The following is a 19,157-nucleotide window of genomic DNA, read 5'->3' as shown; positions in this document are numbered from 1 at the left end:
ACCCTGTTGGAAATCCTTAAGGAAGACAGACCTGAGAAGATGCAGGTCAAGCTTGTCATCCTTGACGGATGGCAAATGTGCCCTGATCCTGGGATATGCTCAGCACCCACATGTCCCCTGAGATCAAAAGAAAGGGACACAACCTTGACATTTTGCAAAATCTGTCCCAGATACGCTGTTTTAAGAGCTCTCTCTCTGGCGGGGAGAGGATTGCCTTGGATTAATCAGTGTGGTAGTCAAGGTTTGCCAGTGCTCACCAAACTGTCAGGAAGGTAAAGTACCAACGAGCCTTTCTGTTTTCCCAGGAGGGCTTGGGATATGGTTTGGTCTGTTTCCATGTTTTTATTTTGTGGTGCCTCCTTGTGCTCAATGGAGCCTGGTAATTGGTTGGAGCCCCTTGGCTTTACCACGTAACAAATAATAATACAGTGCTATCTACATTCTTCTGGTCTCTTTGATGGGCAGAGATTTATAATCCTAGTTTCTCAACGCAGTGCTATTTTGTTCCTTCCACTTTTGCTCAGCATTTCTGGCTGAATTTAGTTGTGCTTAAGTTGGCAGCTGCCCTCTAGCCTCCATAGCTCAATATGTTTCCCAAAAGGGGCTACATATGTGAGCCTGATTTAAATGTAAAACATCAGCAATAACAAGACCAAATCCTAGCCCCTTCATTCAGCTTTGGAACTGCTTTCCACTTGCAGGAAGGCTCTTCTGATAAAATTGCATAGCCTCCAAGGGTAATCTTCTAACCCTGGCCACTGCTGTCAGCTAAGTCATATAATGCAAATACTGTGTGAACAGATGATGAGTTCTGCCCACCCTTTTAACGTTGCCGTTCACCATTGCTATAAAATGTTTGTGTTCCTCTGAGCACTGCTTTTGCTGTTCTTCTTCATTAATTCTGGGTTATTTTCTATCGGTAATCATCGTTCATTGCTTCCCTCTTTGTCTTGGCAGGAAGATGCTTTTCTTCTTCCATGTTTGATTTTTTTTTCTGCAATGTTGCCTTGTTTTTTACTCAGTTATGGAGTACTACTGCCAGCGACCAGGAGCGTGGTCACCCGGGCCGTCCCAGGTCTAGCTCTGGTGACTTCAGCTGACTTCCCATGGGGATCAGCTGCCCCCCTAGCAGGCTCAGCAGTCATTCCCTACCCGTTCCTCTGGGGCTTCAGTTTAGGTTTTGGAATAGCTGCAGCTACAATGTAAAGACAGCTTCCTAACAGTGCTCCATGTTGTGGACCCGGTGCTGTGCAGGTGGGTGGTGAGGACATGTCCCCACCCAGGCACTGGAGCTGCTGTTCTTTAGGCAGCGCGTGGTGGTTCCCAGAATTTCTGTTGGAGCAGGAGGTGCTCAGCTTTTCAGAAGTTACTGTTTCTCTCTGCACAGCCAGGCTGCCCACAGCTCCATGCCACGGCTGGGCTCACACACAGTGTGGCTTGATGGAAGCAGGAGCCAGCTGGATCGTCAATATAAAGTACTGGAGTCTTGGAGCACCAGTCGGAAACATATTGTGAATCATATGTATTATGACATGAATGATCGTATCTCACTGCCGTGCTGCCACTGCGAAGCTTGCATTTCAAAGCTGAAGGCATGCCCGTTGTTTACCTTCCCCTCTTCTAACTGGATCTGAAAAGATGCTTATGGGAAGAGATTCTATTTCCTGAAGCTTTTGGCTTCTGTGCAGAGGCAGGAATAAAATTAATTTATTTCTGCTGTTGAACAATTGTTAATACTTCTTATATCCAGGTTTTCATGTACTAAAATACCAAAGTACAGAAATTGCAATGAAAACAAGGCATGTTACTGGTTTATTGCATCACAAATTGCCCATGAATAATTACTGGTATGGCATAAATATCATCACTGACTTATAAATAAATTAGAGAGAGGGAGGGCAGACACGCAGGAAGAAACCCATGTATCAAAAATGGAAAGCCCTCATCCTACAGCCAGATCTGGGCTGACCACAGATAATTTTGTGTCAGTTTGGCTTTTGGCTTTTTTTATAGGTATATTTGAACACGGGGTTAAGTGTGCAATATAAACTTCACCTCTGCCCTTGCCTCAGGTGACAAGTTGTGTGCAATGCCATCTGTAGCCTCCTGCACTGTGATGAGATTCATCCTCATATTTTAAATAATGAAATTCTGAGTCCTTCTGCTAGCAAAGATAACCTTCACTATGTAAATCAACACAGTGCTATTTTGTTGAGTTTGCCAACAGACAAATAACGCTAATATATGTTATGTGAAGTTTCTCAATGTTAACTCTGAAATATAGCTAAGGCCATTTAAATGCCAACACTTTTAAGTCACTAGTCAAAATAAAAACACCCAGCTTGAGTTACTGAAATTTAATTATAAGGAACAGCTGGGGATGGTTTAGATTTTGACTCTAAGGACCCAGAAAAAGAAAAAAGCACATGGGCTTCGTAGGCACACATATATACACACAATTTCTCATCCCAAGGGAATTAAGCCAGATTGAGTTATCTCCTTATTCTTCATACTGGTCAGGTACAGGTGCTGAAAAATGCACTCAAATACCCTGCAAGGAGTATTCAATTACTCTTTAAGTAGACAAGTGGGGTCAAGCAAAAAGAAACTCCTGTTCCCCCTTACACCATCTCTATATTTCATCTCCAGACACGACATCCACCCTGACAAACTTCATTTCATGGAGGAAGTAGTAGAGCTTGGCAGCTGTTCCTCATTCAGTGACGGGGTTTGCTCGTTAATGATGTTCTTGGAGATGCTCCACAGGAAACCACTTCAATCCTGCCCCATCTCCGCTCCTTCCATGCTGCCCATTATTCTCCTGCTTTGCTACAGAGCAGAAGAAAAGACTGGTTGTGTGAAAAGGGCTGTTGCCACCTTGTTATTGTGGTTTCCACCTGAGGTTACTGGAGCCTCTAATTTGCAGGGAGATCAGTGCAAATGCCTGTTTTGCAACAAGAGGATCTGGCTGAACAACCATCCCTATGGTTCAGGCAGTCTTTCGTGGTACACCTGAAGAACTTTAAACCCACCAGGATCTGTTTGTGATGAAATTCATGCAGATCCACTGGGGAATGAGCCATAGAAAATAGTCATGACGCCACAACACAAAGGCACAGCTGCCTATCAAGACCGAAACAGAATGGCATAATATTTAACTCCAGTCTGTCATGTAAGGAAAAAAAAAAAAAAAAAAAAAAAAGAGCATCTGTTCAGCATGAAGGGAAAGGACCCTTCATTTAGACTCTGTAGGGATTAAAATGAAAAAAGTATTATGTTGTGTGCTCAGACCTGGCAGAAGATAAACCCTCCACTTTCAGGTATGGACTTGGATTAGGTTTAAAGCTTTGGCCCGCTTCAGGACGTTCAGATCTTTCTTTCTGCAGTAGAGGGTGAAATCTGTAAGGGTTTCCTTTCAGGATCCATGGCTGATTTCAAATGGTTCCCAAATACCAAGTTTTCAGAAATGAAATATTGAATTATGTGTGTTTTTTTTTTTAAAAAAAAAAAAAAATAGTCTGCACACATTTTAAAGCAACAAGCTACTAATGCAGAAAGCTTAAAGAAAACTTGTGCAATGTGAAGAAATAAAATTACTGAAAAATAGGAATCAGATCTTTTCCATGTGAAATAAATTCATCAAAGCTGACTTAAGGGGAACTACAAATATTTGCTCCTACTAGAAATCTGGTTCTTCTTCACGGTTAATTAATATTTATCTAGGAATGAACATAACATATGCTAAGCCCACTGCCACTACATATAAGCATACTCTAGTCTTCTTTGTTCCCGGGGGTAATCAGAAACAAGGGGCTTTTGCTGATATGCAGATATGGGCTGCTAATTTAATAAAATTCGTTATCCATTAATCTGAGTCCTTTTAGAATGTCAGTGTTGTTTACTAGTTGGCGTTTTCTTCTGCAGTATGAGACTCAGTTGCAAAATGTAGTTGACTATTGTGCTTCACCAGAGGCTTAGAGAGAGGCTTACAACATGAAAAAAAAATCAGAGAAGGAAGAAGTTCTAAAGGCCACAAAAATACTGTAAGCTTGGTTTCATCAGCAGACTTTGGCAGCAGGACTAAAGCAAAAGGCTATGGCGCTATTTGGATGCCAGAGCTTTATGAGGTCATGACATCCTTTGTGGGAAAACGGGGTATGCGCTCTTACTCTCAGAAACACTTTGCAAGGTAGCCCACAGCTGAAGGTCTCATTCTGGTAATGAGTGAGTTTCTGCAAACCTATGAGGTCCAGCATAATCTGGTCTTGGTGTGAAGCTCTTATGAAACTTTAGGTCTGGGTGCTGTACTTTGTGAAATTAATTCCACCAAAGAATAATCCAGCCAGCAAAGGCCATAATCTGTGCATCTCTCTCTTTGAGGAGGAGAACAAAGACTCTGAGACACAAAAGCCTCAGAAGAGATAGATAAATAAAATTGTGTCAGTCAGGCTTCTCTTGCCCAGAGAAGCTGTGGATGCCCCATCCCTTGAAGTGTTTGAAGGAAGGTTGGATTTGGCTTTGAGCAACCTGGTCTAGTGGGAGCTGCCCCTGCCCATGGCAGAGGGGTTGGAACTGTGTGTTCTTTAAGGTTCCTTCCAACCCAAACCATTCTGTGATTCTATGATTCTGCCAAATTCGAGACAGTGTACTTGTCACTGACTGGAAGCAGACCTGTGTCTCACCTGATCTTGAGAAAAGTAACCAAGTAAAACTGCAGATCCAGCAGCCTCACCCCAGTAATTTAATGAAGCTGCTGTACTGAATGCCATCTAAGTATGTGGCCTGTTATTTTCCAATCTTTTCATTATCCAGATCGTTTAACTAACAGCTGTCATAGATGTCTGTAAAACTGTATTTCTTTATGTCCAGTGGATTTGTGTGTTTACTGGGGAAGGGAATGCTTAACTGTAAAATACAGATGTGATCTCTGTTTAGAACAGTATGTTTTATTTTTCCTTCAGGAAGAAGTCAGTGTTAAAGGATTGAGGTCTCAGGTCAAAACATACCCAGATAAAGGTTTGCACTGGTCTCAAAAATACCTTCCTTCTGTGTGCAGCCTTTAAAATGTTAAAGGATTTTAAAAACTTGAAACCTGGTCTTGTCCTCCTTCGCAAGTTTGTTTCCGTGACTATGGAAGCAGAATCAGACAACTTTATTTTAGTTTTTATATTTCAGTTGGGAATTTCATGGTTTTCCCTTTCCTTCCTTGGGAAAATCTTGTTACTTACCTTACATAGACAAAGCTATAAAATACATCTCTTTTCTGTCTGGTTATTTGTCATATGTCTGTTTCTTGTCAGTCTGCCTCTTTCTTTCTTTTAAATGAACACTAATTCTATGCAACTAATGGCATTAAAGATTTAGATGTTTCTGTAAGTAGCTAGAATTAGGAAGTTATGCTACTCGTGATTCAGGAAAAATTAGCAGAAATATAAATCATCACACTTTAAGAAAAAAAACGCTCAACTACTACCTAAAAAGAGAGCGGGAGGAAATATTCTCTCTACACACATTTTTCCATAGTGGTTCACTATTCACTAAAGGCACACTGATTATACGGTTCACCTCTTTAAGAGCAAGACAAGGCTTCCAAGTCCAGTCTTCTTCTAACTCAGCACTAGAAAAATACACATTTATCAAAAATAAATAAATAAATAAATAAATAGGCAACCTGGAACTCCCCTTGGGCTTCTCTCTCTTGGCTTTTTGATCACTATTCTCTGGACTTGGACACTAAATCTTGGGGGATTTCTACACTCCAAAACCCCAAGCCCTGTGTAAGGTGCTGGTAAAACCTAGGGTGAAGTTATCTCATTGGCCAAGCTGCCTCTTTTTACGTTGAGCTAAAGAACTTCAGCAGTTGGTTCCCTATCATGTTAAATTTCAGCTACTTTTTTTTTTTTCTAGCCTCAGTAACTACACTATACCTGCCTAAACACTACCATTTCCATTGCCTGCTGTTGTGACCATGACCTCTTTCTTCTCTTCATCCCTTTATACAGCCTTTCCCTTATCTCATACCTGCACTAACAAGTAAATTTCTCTTTACTAAAGACTTTCAGAGACTTTAGTGATTTATCCCTTTCTCATCACATATTCAGGTCATTTACCACCTCCCACTAGCCTCTGATGCTGCCCCCTCCCAGAATCTTGATTTCAATCAGATGTCTTCATGCCTTCCTAGGCTTGAGAAGCTTCACCTAACAGGAACAGATACCCTCATTATCTTACTTAACAGTTCTGTTTTACTGTGATGCCTACAGACCACACTCAACATGAGTCAGGCTGTTGTTTAAACTATAACTGCTACCTGTTATTCTTACTGGTGGTATTGTGTTTGCTTATGTTCCACCATCTGTGTGCCTCTCTGTCTCAGACTGCAGTTCATAAGAACAGGCACTACCTCTGTGCTCTGTGTTTGCAGTGCCTTGAATATAGATTTGTGTGTCCTGATCCTGGATTTTGAGTGGCCTGCTATAAACTGCTTTTACATCAATAGTTACTATTTAACAGCATATTTTTTTTCAATGAAGACAGGCTGAGGGAGTTGGGGTTGTTCAGTCTGAAGAAGAGAAGGCTCCGGGGAAGACCTTACAGTGGCCTTCCAGTACCTAAAGGGGGCCTACAGGAAAGCTGGGGAGGGACTCTTTGTCAGGGAGTATAGAGACAGATGGCTTTAAACTAAAAGAGTGTAGATTTAAATTAGATATTCAGAATATATTCTTTATTCAGAGGCTGGGTAGACACTAGCAGAAGACAGGTTGCCCAAATAAGTTGTGGATGTCACCTCCCTAGAAGTGTCAAAGTCCAGGTTGGACAGGGCTTTGAGCAACCAGTTTTAGTGGAAGATTTCCGTACTGTGGCGGGGGGGGCCGGGGGGGCGCGAGAATTAGATGGTCTTTACGGTTCCTTTCAACCCAAACCATTCTGTGATTCTATGATTTTGTGACTCTTTTTCTGCTGTTTTGTATCTGTACAGTTCAGAAATAACTTTTTCAGTGATCCAAGACTGATACAAGGCGTACCCTTAGCAATGCATGACTGATCTACATCAGATGGCATGGTCAGTGCATCAGTGAGTTCAAAATAAGATCAACCAGAACCTACAAATTCCTCTTTTTCTTTTTAAGGAAAACTGGAATGCTTTGCTGTTTAGAAAAGGTAATAAGAACTGTCCCTTATTTCTCTTATGCAACTATTCACAAATAAAATGAAGTAGAAAAGCAGACTATTAACATGCAATGTGAACCAGTATGTTCTCTTCTATGGCAGCTCTCAGTTCTGAGCTGTAGAGATAAAACGGGGAAGAAATACTGGAAAAAATATTCCCAAAGGCCAGGGTTTGTGAAGCAAAGAGACTGATTGTACTTCCCATTGTGCACTTACACTTGATCTCTCCAAAGAGATAAAATTCTCCAAAGTGTCCCCAGCTAAGAATTTCCCACTTAACTTCTGATTATAAGAAATGCTGGTTTCATCTTAAGTAATTCTGCCTAACCTCTGCCTAAAGTGGATAAACTTACAACAAAACTTCAGGCACCTGGGCAGGACAGACAGGATCTCTATTCTCAGCAGCCTTCCTGGTCTTTTTCTCTCTCCTTCAGCTGTAGTGCAACTATTGGCATTTATCCTAGGAAAGCTGCTTCATTAGGGGTATGTTCCTTGCCTCAGCGAGGCAGGCTCTCTTACAGGCTTAGTACTGTATGCAATATCAGTTGTTAATTCACTCTTCCACCATGCCTTTGGACCAGTGATGGCAAACCTGGTGATGTGAGGTGCTTCTCTACTTGCTTCAATATTAACCTGATGAGATCTCAGCAGTGCTCATTTTCTACATCAGGAACAGTTTGTAGCTTCCTGCAAAAAGAGATTTTAGCTTCACATTCTCGAGGAGACCAGTTAGATTTTAGTAATTCCCATAAAAAAAAAAAAAAAAAAAGAGAGAGAGTTTTGATAGTACTGTTCAGCTTTTGCCATCGTTTTGATTGCCATTAAGTACACAAAGTTTCCTGAGACATCATCCTTAAAGGAGAAGTGCAATGGGTCAGTCAGATGTTGGCAGCCTAATATCACCTGGCTGAAACAACATAAGAAGAGATATTCCTGGGAACTGATGGTCAGGTGCATTCTCTTGATTTGTAGATTTGTTACATGAAAATTATTAAAGCATGTGTCTCCAGGAAGTTTAGATATCCTTCTTTCCTTCCTTAAGCCTGTTATGGAGATTTTAGACATACTTTAAAGTCATCTGCTTCATACTTCACTCCTTTTTCTGGACACAACACTACTTTCAGTTACAAAAGTCAGACTGCTGCTTTTGACTTTCATTTATATATCAACAGTTTCCATTGAATCACCTATCATCAAATTTACCAAAGACACAAAACCAGTGAAATGAAAAAAAAAAAACAGCAACAAACAAATTACTTGGATATCTAATCATGGTCATGTTAAATGTGACCTTGAAAAGGGAGGACTGGATGAAACGGTCCTAGGGTGCTTTTGGTGAAGTTTCAACATTTTGATATATTTCAAGCTAAAGGGCACGATTTTAATCTCTCTAATTTAAAAATGCTAAGAGCACTTAGTGGGCACAGCCAGATGTGAAGAAAGCACTAGATGAATTTGAGGAAATTTATTCAAGTATTTGAGATAATTTAAGTCTTTGCATCTTGACAATAGTAGATTATGCAAGCAGTAGTCTCGCTAAATTATGCAATATTCATATAGAGGTGATTTGCAAATGGATGTATCTCGACAGGAATGTGAAAGGAAAATGAACAGCAAATGATCTGAGAGATTAAAAAACAATTGTGACAAAATAAGGACAAAACCCTGCTATCATTTAAGCAATATAACTATGTACATTTGCAGTTAAATCCCACCTACATTACTTACACACTGGGTAGAATTTTTTTAATATTTGAAACTTGTTAAAGAACTAGAGCATCTATCTATTGCAAACAGAAAAAAAAAAAAAAAAAACCAAATAAACAAAAAAAAGATATCAGCAATATCATGACAGAAACTTCTTAGGCTGGAGTCGAATCAAACTTGGACCAATATAGGATGAGATTATTAGGAAATGATACAATAACTGTGAAAAGAAAAAATAACAATAGTAACAAAACCTGACAGTCATACATAACAAGGCCATTGGAAATTATGCTTGAAAATATTTGGATGGATACCAAGGCCTTGATCTAGACATCTAACATTTATCCATAACCATAATTCATATTCAGAAGAAATAAAATGGTTAGTTATTCTTATGATACCACCCTTCCCTATTTACCCACAGTCAAAAATGAGAAAGTAGGGGGACTGCTTTGGACATAAGTTCCTACACTCAGATAATACAAAGGTCACCATAGTTAAATGTTGTCATGACTACAGAGCAGAAATTAAAGCGTAGGTAAACATTATTCTTCAAGGAGATTATCCTTTTGATTCTGAAAACAAAACAAAACAAACAAACAAAAAAAGATCAATGCAGATGATATTAATAAAGTAAGCATTATATGTAGTTGAGTAGTGAACAGAGTGGCAGAGTTCTGAGAAAGGCAACACAGTGCTACTATAGGGGGATGAAATAACAGTATGGCAGACTGCACGCGTCTAGAACCAGTTCTAAGAAACAGAATCTGTCTATATACAGAAGCAATGTAAAAGTTGAGGAAATACATCTACCTGTCTGAAGCTTCTTGCAATCCATAGACAAGTAATAGATTTTTAAAAATACAGGGAGTATTAGGGGTTTATTCCATAACTACAGGCCATACAATTCACCAGCCCTCCTCTGACTCAAAAGTTGGTGACTAGAGTGAGAATCAGATCATACAGGAGGAAGACAGGCAATATGTTTTATCAGCCCAGCTGAGACAGCTGGAAGAAAAGCAGACAGTTTCTAAGGGACACAAGAGAGAGGTCTTCAGCAGGTCACACACTTGAATGCTGACCCATCCCAACTCGTTCTCCCACATCTCTTTTTAATCTACTCCTCCAGTAAACTGCTTGTGCTGGTATAGCTCTCTGTAGCCTGCAATCAAGCTTCCTTCTTAACCTCTTTCCACAGGTAAAAGAAACTTGCTATCTTCAACCCTTTACATCCCCATTCCTCCTTTTTGTGCTATTTGGCTTTTCAGTCTCATTAGTTCTTCCTACACCTTTCTGCAAAGTTGTTTGCCTTACTTTACTTCAAGTTAGTATGAGAAGACTGAAATACATAGATATAGGTATATATATATAAATATATAATATATATATAATATACACATATACCATTATACATATATAATATATATGTATGATGCATATGATATGGAATATAGTATAAATATGTACATATATATGTGTGTATTTGTGATATATATAAATATATGAAAAAGATGATCACAAAGAGGAAGGGAAGAATCTATTATTCATGACTATGGTGATTAGTGTAAGAAGTAATGGGAAATAGCAGTGAGGAGTTTTTGTACAACACATTTGGAAAACTTTCATTTTACCCTAAGAATAGTGAGGTTTTCAAGCTGTCTTATTTCCAGAAGAAACTCAAAATAGAACTAGTGGAAAATCAGGGCTGCACATTTTATTTTAAAATATACATACATAACAGAGCCCTTCTCTAGTAGATTATAGACATACTCCACCATTATATAAACTAATCAGTGAAAGCAAAGCAGGGGGAAATTTCAAAGAGGAGCTGCCTCTGCCATCCAGTGCTCACACAGGACAGCTGGATGACTTCCAGAGGATTCTTCTCTTGCCAGCTTTTCTATTTTTCTTTACATTTATGCAGCAGGACTTGTAAACATAGCCATGAGGGATTAATAAATATTAATGACTGAATTTTGGGAAGGTAGCTTTAGCTCTCAAGGCAATGAAGATTTTTTTTGGCCGTGATAAAGGCTCACCACTTTAAGTATTGTACATGGATGGGAGTGGGAAGGATCATCACTTGGTTTAAAATCCAGGCAGGATTTGCGTCCTGCCTTGTCTTGCCACTGGCCAACACCATGTGAAAGCAGAGTGAGGGTGACCTGATTTTGGCAGTGGGCTGTTTGGCTTTCAGAATAAATTGCTTTGAAATCACAGGAGTTAGAGAAAATAGGGATCAGACTAATGAAGTAAGAGATAGGAGGGGTTGCCAGGAATGTGGAAGAGCCCAGGGAAGAAAAGGAAATAACACCATTACACTGGTCCCAGCATGATTGAAGGGAGACTATAATGTGCTAGGAAGCAGAATTAATGGACTAAAGCAAATCTGTTTAAATTATTGATTGAAGCAAAGTTTTATGTTAGCACATATGAAAGCAAACTGTTAAAATTTTGTTATTATTATTGTTATTCCTATTAGATATCTAGTGCAACTCAATAAAGATTGCTTTTTTGCTAGGCAAACCCCATGGATCCTATGCTCTTCATATGAATTTTCATTTAGCAGGAACATTCAGTGGTTTCTTTTCTAACTTTTGTTTCATGCTAGTAGAGTGTTTGTATGGCAGGACAGCTCTTACTAATGTAAGGATTTAATGAGAGGTTCAGTTGCAGAGGCAGTTTTCTGAAAAGCAGAAAGGTATTTATTTGTTCCTCATAAAGGAAAGAATACTAAGTGAAGAAGTTTCTCGCTGGAGATTAATACTGGGTTTAAAGGACACCCAACCACTTCAGTTTTATAACAATCAGAGCGATGAAGTAGAGAATAGGGAATTACTTCATTTGCTGCAGACAAGTCAGATATGTGAGTCTTTGGTAAGCCTGGAAATCAGCCTGCTGTTATATGTCTGAGTTTAGCTTCTTGCTGATAACACTTCTGATAGGTAACGTGACTGGATGGTGCAAAATGCAGTTTTGTGGCGTGAGAACCTCAGCCAAATCTCATCCTTGTTCACCCTGTCTATTTCCTCATTACAGAGAATAAAAGACTCACAATCTCCCTCTGATAAGAGGAATGATGGGGTCAACATTCAGCCACCAGTACAGGTGGAGAGCCTGGCCTGTGCTGACAAGTGCTGTTAAACACATTGCAGCCCGTGATAGGGCAGCCTGTGCCAGGGCAGGAGATACACATGTGCTACATGTGGATCTGTGCTGCAGCCAAAACCAGGGAGGCTGCTTAGCCAACTTGTCTCTGCAACCAAATATTTGCAGCATGCATTACATTTTTCCTATACAAAAGTCTCTTTTGCCAGAACGGTATAAAGGATCCTAACATAAATGAGATTCAAACCCATATTGCACTCTACAGTAATGCTAATTTGTTATAAAAGGAAGCACTGCTGTTCAACACTGTGTTAATGAAATGCTGAGACATACCCATATTGAAAGCACTGTGGGGAAAGAAAGATGAAGCAATTGATTAGGTAACAAGGAAAATTGGTAAGATTATTATTATATATATATATATATATACACACACATATATATATAAACCAATGTTAAATATGGGCAGTAGGCATTGGTTACAGCTCTACAAAATTCAGATTTACTTCTCACTAAGGAAAATAATATACTCTTTATTTGTAATAGCCTAAGCTGACACCAAAACTGTCATTTAATGAATTATAATTAATTTTCCTAGATATAAACTGGAAAAGAAAACATGACTTCAGAACCTCACTGATGTGGGCCATAGAAACCTGATATTTAGCCCTGCAAACCCTCAAGATTTTTTGTTTGCCAGTTGCCATTCTGTTCTCCATTCTTTTTGTGACATCAGTTGCAAAATCCAGCCTTATTTTTACTTGATATAATACTTTTCTTTGGTAATGGTATTTGTAGGTTTTACATAACCAGACAAGGGTAGGAAGCCATACTGCACAGCACTTGGGATTTATATGGCTGGTGATAACACAGTTACTTGCAAAACAGAGAGTGGAAATAAAAGCATTGCTTATTGTGTTTTGGTTTGCTTTTATTGACAAGAAATTCAGTAATAAAGCCTGCTACGAATAAGGTAGAAGCAGATTTGAGGATCCAGGTATTTCTCTTCATTTGAAACAGTCAGAAAATACTTCCTATCTCTGAAATAATCATAGAAATCAGAATTCCTCTTACAAGGAGAATTGCAGGCATTACAAGTCAATGTTTTTCTTAATGAAACTACTAATTTATTTCTTTAGAAACTTTTTAAGAAGAAGGAACTGGCACATGTCTCAGGCTCCTAGTGTTTTGTCAATATGTGCTGCTTTGGATCCTTCTCTCTGAGAACAGAAAACTGAGCAGATTTCTTTCCACGTGATTAGGCACTTCTGCAAATCTGCACCCTCATCTCCTTCATCTCCTCCATATAACCATGTGCTGTTTTGCTGAAAACACCTCCCTCCCCCAGTCATTGCACTGACGGTCTCCTCTGTTCTGTACTCTCCTAGTTTCACCCTTCAGCTGTTTTTTTCTTTCCTTTTTTTTTTTTTTTTTTTTTTTTTTTCCTCACTTGCTTTTTTGTAGTCATTGGGATGCTTTTATGGAAGTGCTCTAGTGCTCTTTGGTACATGCCCACCATGTTCTTGAACTTTGCATCCTCTCCTACCACCACATCATTTCTCTCCCTGCTCTTCCATCCACATGCTCAGAAATCAATCAGCACTGATTACCCACTACATCTACAGGGGGGCAGAGCTGCAGTTTTTAAAGGAAAATTGTGGAGGAATTCAAACTTCAAAGGGGGTCTCATTCTGTTGGATCAATTTGGGCTGGGAACGTCGGAGTAACTTACTGTTCTGTGAAATGAATGCTCCCACCAGTCGATAGCTGACTAGCTCAGACCTTGCAGAACACATTTCATTTCAAACCAGTGAAACGCCTGCTTTGTCCTCTCTGGAAAAACTAAATGATATCAACAAAAGCAAGGGAGGGCTATTGTTACTTCAATTATTGTTATTGCTAGCAAATAAAACACTGGAGAAATCTAAAGGCTTGTGTTCACAATCTGGCATATTCAAATAATGCAGATGCTATCCCGGAACATTATTTAAATGCCTAATCAGCTGGTAGCCACAAAATAATAAGATGTTAGGCCAAGGAATCTTTGGGGTCACATTGATTTATTCAACAGTTGATGCATTTCATATGATCACAGCAAGCAAACAGAATTGATTTAGAGCTGCTATTTATGGAGATCAGCTCACCAGGAGCTGTAACCATTCAGGCTCCTGGAAGAGTCTCACACTGCACTACTAGCAGGCGGTACAGACCAACAAACTTCTGGGAGCATTTATCTGCTCATGGCATGAACAGTGAACCCGTTTCTTTGCTCAATGTCAATGTATCACAGAAGAGTTTCTTCTTGTAGGGAGTCCAGCTTGATTCAGGAGAAATCAAAATGCAGGGGGGTGAGAGAACCGAGGAAAGCAAAGTTAGAAAAGAGTGAAAATTAAAGTCTGGAGGAGGTGAAAGCTGAGCACTGGAGCATGGTGGTTTTGGCACATACTTAATGCTTAGGAATTCACACATCATTAACAGGATATATATTTTAAAAGCAAATAAAACTTTCAGTGCTTGGATCTCTCGGATTATTTTGGACGTTTATCAAAAGTTTTAAAAATTGGATTTTCATTAAAAATGCAAATGTGAAAAAAAGTATTCTACAAACAACAGGAAAGGTGTGCCTGGTAAAGCATGTAATGTTTGTTGCCTCTGAAACCTAGCCAGAGGGAGATATTATGATGGGAAATGCTGCTTGTCTGCCTTGGGAAAGGGATAATGTAGGTTGTTCATGTAAATTGTGTTCTACACCACAAAATGTGATAACATTCAGCAGAGGCATTTCAAAAATGTATGCTTTGAATTGCAGTTTGCAAAAACAACAGTTGGTGGCACTTTGAAACAATTTTTATTTCTAAATGCGCATTTGCTGATTGTAGGTGTGTAGAGGATGACATTAAAATATTAAATTACTGGTCTACAGTGATTCAAATTACAGTAACGATACAGCAGTTATCAACTGTCTTCTGCATGGTTCACAGATATCTTGCTTACACTGAATTTGAAGATATGCATTTATAAAAACAAGGGAAGGTGATCAGGGTCATAAATTATTCTTGAAAAATATCAGCAAGAAATTACTGGAAAAGACAGTAACGACAGAGGGGGGGATATCACTGCTAACTCTGTAGCTTACTCCAGCCCTTAGAGGCACAAAGGCCTGCACTAGCACAGCACATTTCTGTGCACAGCTTGCCTTCATCCAGTTTACATTTTGAAGGTTGTTTGTTTATTTGTTTATTTATTTATTGTCACACTATTGATGTGCATGGTATGTAACATGCACATAGATTACTTTTTTAATCAACATCCACTGGATAAACAGATATTTTCCAGGATCTTATCCCCCACGAAATGTGAGGGAAAGGAGCAAGGAGAGACAGCAGTGGCCACTGTGTAAGAATCAAGACTTCGTCCATGATGTTTCTACCAATAAAGTGCAATTACACTGCCTGCACAGAAACTGCAGCACATCTGATGGGGTGGGAAACCTGGGCTTTACTGGAGAAATCAGATGGTTTGAAATATATTCTATGTTATAACATACCTTGTCTGAATGCACGAGATCTGACAAGCAAAACTTCTTTTGTTAGAGATTGCATATGATCATTCCTCCCACAGTCTGGTGGCTTTGGTGCCACTTTGTTTCTAGAAGAGACACATCACCACTTCATCACAGAGACAGCCCTGAATACCAGGGCAGCCTGCTGAGTTGTCTGTGACCATTTGCTCAAAGGACTGGAAGATCAGCTCACAGCTGGTGCTTGGCAATCTTTACCGCTTGGCCAAAGGAGCTTCAGCACCTTCTGTTCTGCCTCTAATTCTCACATATTGGAATTGAAAAGTCTATGTCAACAGAGGATAATAAATTTGGAACCATTGCTGGGTTCTGCCCCTCCCCTTCATCCTGCGGATCAGTTGCAAATGAATCCTCTTTGCTGTGTTGGCCCTGAATATGTTGGTCTTGACAGTACAATCCAGAAGGGATTTTTATTTGACTTTCTAAATGACATATTTTGCAGTTATTAATAGTTCTTTATATTGGCCAGTTTGGATTCCGTGGCAAAATGTTTCATTTAGCTTCAGACAAACGTTGCCTGATGCATTTACAAATATGGTCTTGCCTGGGAATATTTTGCTGCTTTCCTACTTGATTCCATTGGGTTGTTGGCACTGAGGGGAATGCTTGACATATCCAGTATGATAAAACAAACTTCCTTCTTCTGACAGTAATGCTGCCTGGCACTCTAGATTTTCTGCAATGTGCTGCTAGATTTGGTGTAACCATGAGCTAAACACCGATTTGACATTTTCTGGCTTTCATATACTTCCATTTACATCAGACTTTTGTAATGTTTTTGCTTCAGTTCCATTCATGTGATGCCTAGGCAGCCCAGCAATGCCCATAAGTTTCATGCCTGAGCATCTTTCTGAGCTCTCCACACCCCTGCATGCTGCCCTGCAGCAGAAAGCTTCTTTCAGTCTGAGAGCTGCTGCAGCCTGAGATGTTGTTTTTGGGCTTCTCATGTCAGTACTCTCCAGCATCTAGTTCAGTAATTTGTACCTATGCTCACAAGAGATGGTTTGCTGATGATCATGTTGTTCTCTTGCATGTCTGATCTTGTGCTTGCACAGTGCTCGGGAATGCTTTGTTTAGGCATATTGTATATCTGCCTGGGTATCATATCAGTTTTCACACACTGGTGCTTTCAGTTCAGGTGCAGATTGAGAAACATTTATTTCTTACCTGGCTTTTACTGTGCCTGCATGTGGGCTTATGAGCCACCCTTTATATTGGCCACCATCCAAGGCAGTCACTTCTGGCTCAGCAAATGCTGTCCTTCATTACATTTACAACCTGCAGGCTCGATTGTTTCCGTCATGTTAGACATAAGCCCTTTGACCATGTTCTGTCTCAGAGCAGCTGTACCAGTTGCACAACCAGCTCCCTGCTCCCTGTGTGGCAGCAACGTTGCTGCTTCAGCTGGAAGCTTGGGGTTGCTGCCTCAGCTGGAAGCTTGGGGCTGCAGCTTGGTACCTCCTGACACTGTTCTGCCCTGTTGGCAAATGCCATTACCGCAATTTCAAACCTGCAAACCAGACCTGCAGACTGGTTGTTTTGGATAATTTAGCCTGCTAACAATTCAGTCTCTGATGTGCTTTTTCCAAGTAGGTGTGAATCTGTGTCCACTCCAGCACACTCTTGAAACTGAGGTTTGGGACCAACTTCTTCCTCCCATCTCTTAAGCAAATTTTTGAGCTCTCAACAGTATCAGCTGCTCCAGCAGGTGCCTGTTCTCAGAAGAGCATGAGGTAGACCATACTTCAAGTGAGTGAAAGTATCTGATGTTTTCCACTGCCTCCGTGTGCTCCCAGAGGAGGAGAGGCAATATATTGTTGTGGGTTTCATCACTACCTGAGAACACCCGAGACCTCTACACTGTCAGTGAAGGGGCAGACATGCTTCTGTTTGGTGGATGAGAATACCCTCTGTAGCATTTGAAAAGCACATTTCTCTTTTCACTGACTATAAAATTTCCTTTATAGGCAATATATGGTGTTATATTAGGTGGACTGGATCACTCTCACCCTCCTTTATTCCTTGTTTCTGTTTGTCCCTTCCCTCCCTCTCTTTACTTCCTCCCTAGGCCAAGTGCCAAAAATGCTAGCAAGGCAGGATCTTAGCTATCAGCTTAAATTGTCAAACTGGCTTCCACCTCTTTCATTTCAGAGAGCACTGTAATTGAAACTCCTCTTATTTTAGGTGGTAGTAGTATTTTAAACTCAGAACTATGTAAAGAACTGGAGATAATGCTGAACTGCTTAGCTGTGAAGGGGTGGCTACAGACCAAGTGAGGAAATGTTTGCATAAATCCTATGTAGGCAGATTCTCACCTAGAAAAAGCCTGCGTTTCTGCCAAAATATTCAGAATCTCTCTGGCATCCACCGCAAGACAATTGTCAGGCTTGATTGGTCCAGCAGGGAAAGGCTTTTGCTTTCATTTTTGTGTGTTTGGTGCCAGCATATTTCCCTGACAAGTGATGTGAGAGGTGACTGGAAGAGTTCATTGACTGTGGAGATGCCGATACAGGGAACCACTTTCCTTCTTCTGCAGAGGTGAGTGCAAGCCTGCAGTTGCTCCTGAGGAGGATGTGTTGCCAGTGTGCTCAGTTCTTAAACAGTCCCTAGGTTGCATGGGCTGATGCTCTTAAAGCATTGCAGGTGTAAGGATGGATGAGTCCAGGCTTCGCTTTGCAGCCAGAGCTCTGAAATAAGAAACCTGGGAGGTATTCTGGTGGGGAATGCTCAGCTGAAATGTGCTTTGCACCACATTTCTTTTCTTTTTATATATTTATTTTTCATTATTATTTTTCATTATTATTCATAAAGCTAAAAATCAGGGACTTCAGGAGTCCCAAAATACTGTTTAATGCTTTGGTAACTAGGTGATAAGTAAAAAATTAAACATTTACTAAACCAGAGAAACTTTATTAAGTTGCTGATTGCTTCTGTTGTGCCTATTCTGTCAGGCATTAGGGGGCAATAGCAGGAGAGGAAAGCATATACAGGTTATGCCAATTCTACATGGAGCTGGCTGGGCTTCGTAGTGGCTTATTTCCAGACACTTGAAAGTTCGAGTGACAGGACTGGAGTGGGAGGCTTGTTTGGTTTTCTTGGGAAGGTGGCAAATTATAAAGAGAGTAGCATTCCAGTGAGATGTGCCTCAGCCCTTAAAATGCTTTCATTTATCAGTTGTTATCAGCTAATCAAGAATAATTGTTAGCAGGGATCCTAAGGATGAGGTTAAAAAGGACTGGGCACAAGGATGGGACTGTATTGCCTCAGGTAGCCTCAGCAATGCTTTGCAGTATGAGGTATTGGCAATGGAAACAATGAGACACAGATCTATCCAGCAAGGCTAGGAGAGGTGTTTTACAAGGACTGACTGTAGGGTTGCTGACCTTAACAAAGAAAGATTTCTTATACTATGTATAAATGATTTTTTTTATGGGAAAAAAAAAATGAAATGTGTTATATTTTCATTTGTTGATGGAAAAATGCTGCACAACATCTCATAAGAAATACAGCAATTGTCACTAAACACTAGGGATGAGAGGTAAAACAGAATATCCTTTGGGAGATGGGACAATTGGGCATCTGTTCTGCAAGC

This window comes from Oxyura jamaicensis, chromosome 3 (genome assembly GCF_011077185.1).
Source record: "Oxyura jamaicensis isolate SHBP4307 breed ruddy duck chromosome 3, BPBGC_Ojam_1.0, whole genome shotgun sequence".
Lineage (NCBI taxonomy): Eukaryota > Metazoa > Chordata > Aves > Anseriformes > Anatidae > Oxyura > Oxyura jamaicensis.
The sequence above is the reverse complement of the archived record's forward strand: the minus strand, read 5'-3'. Positions refer to the sequence as shown.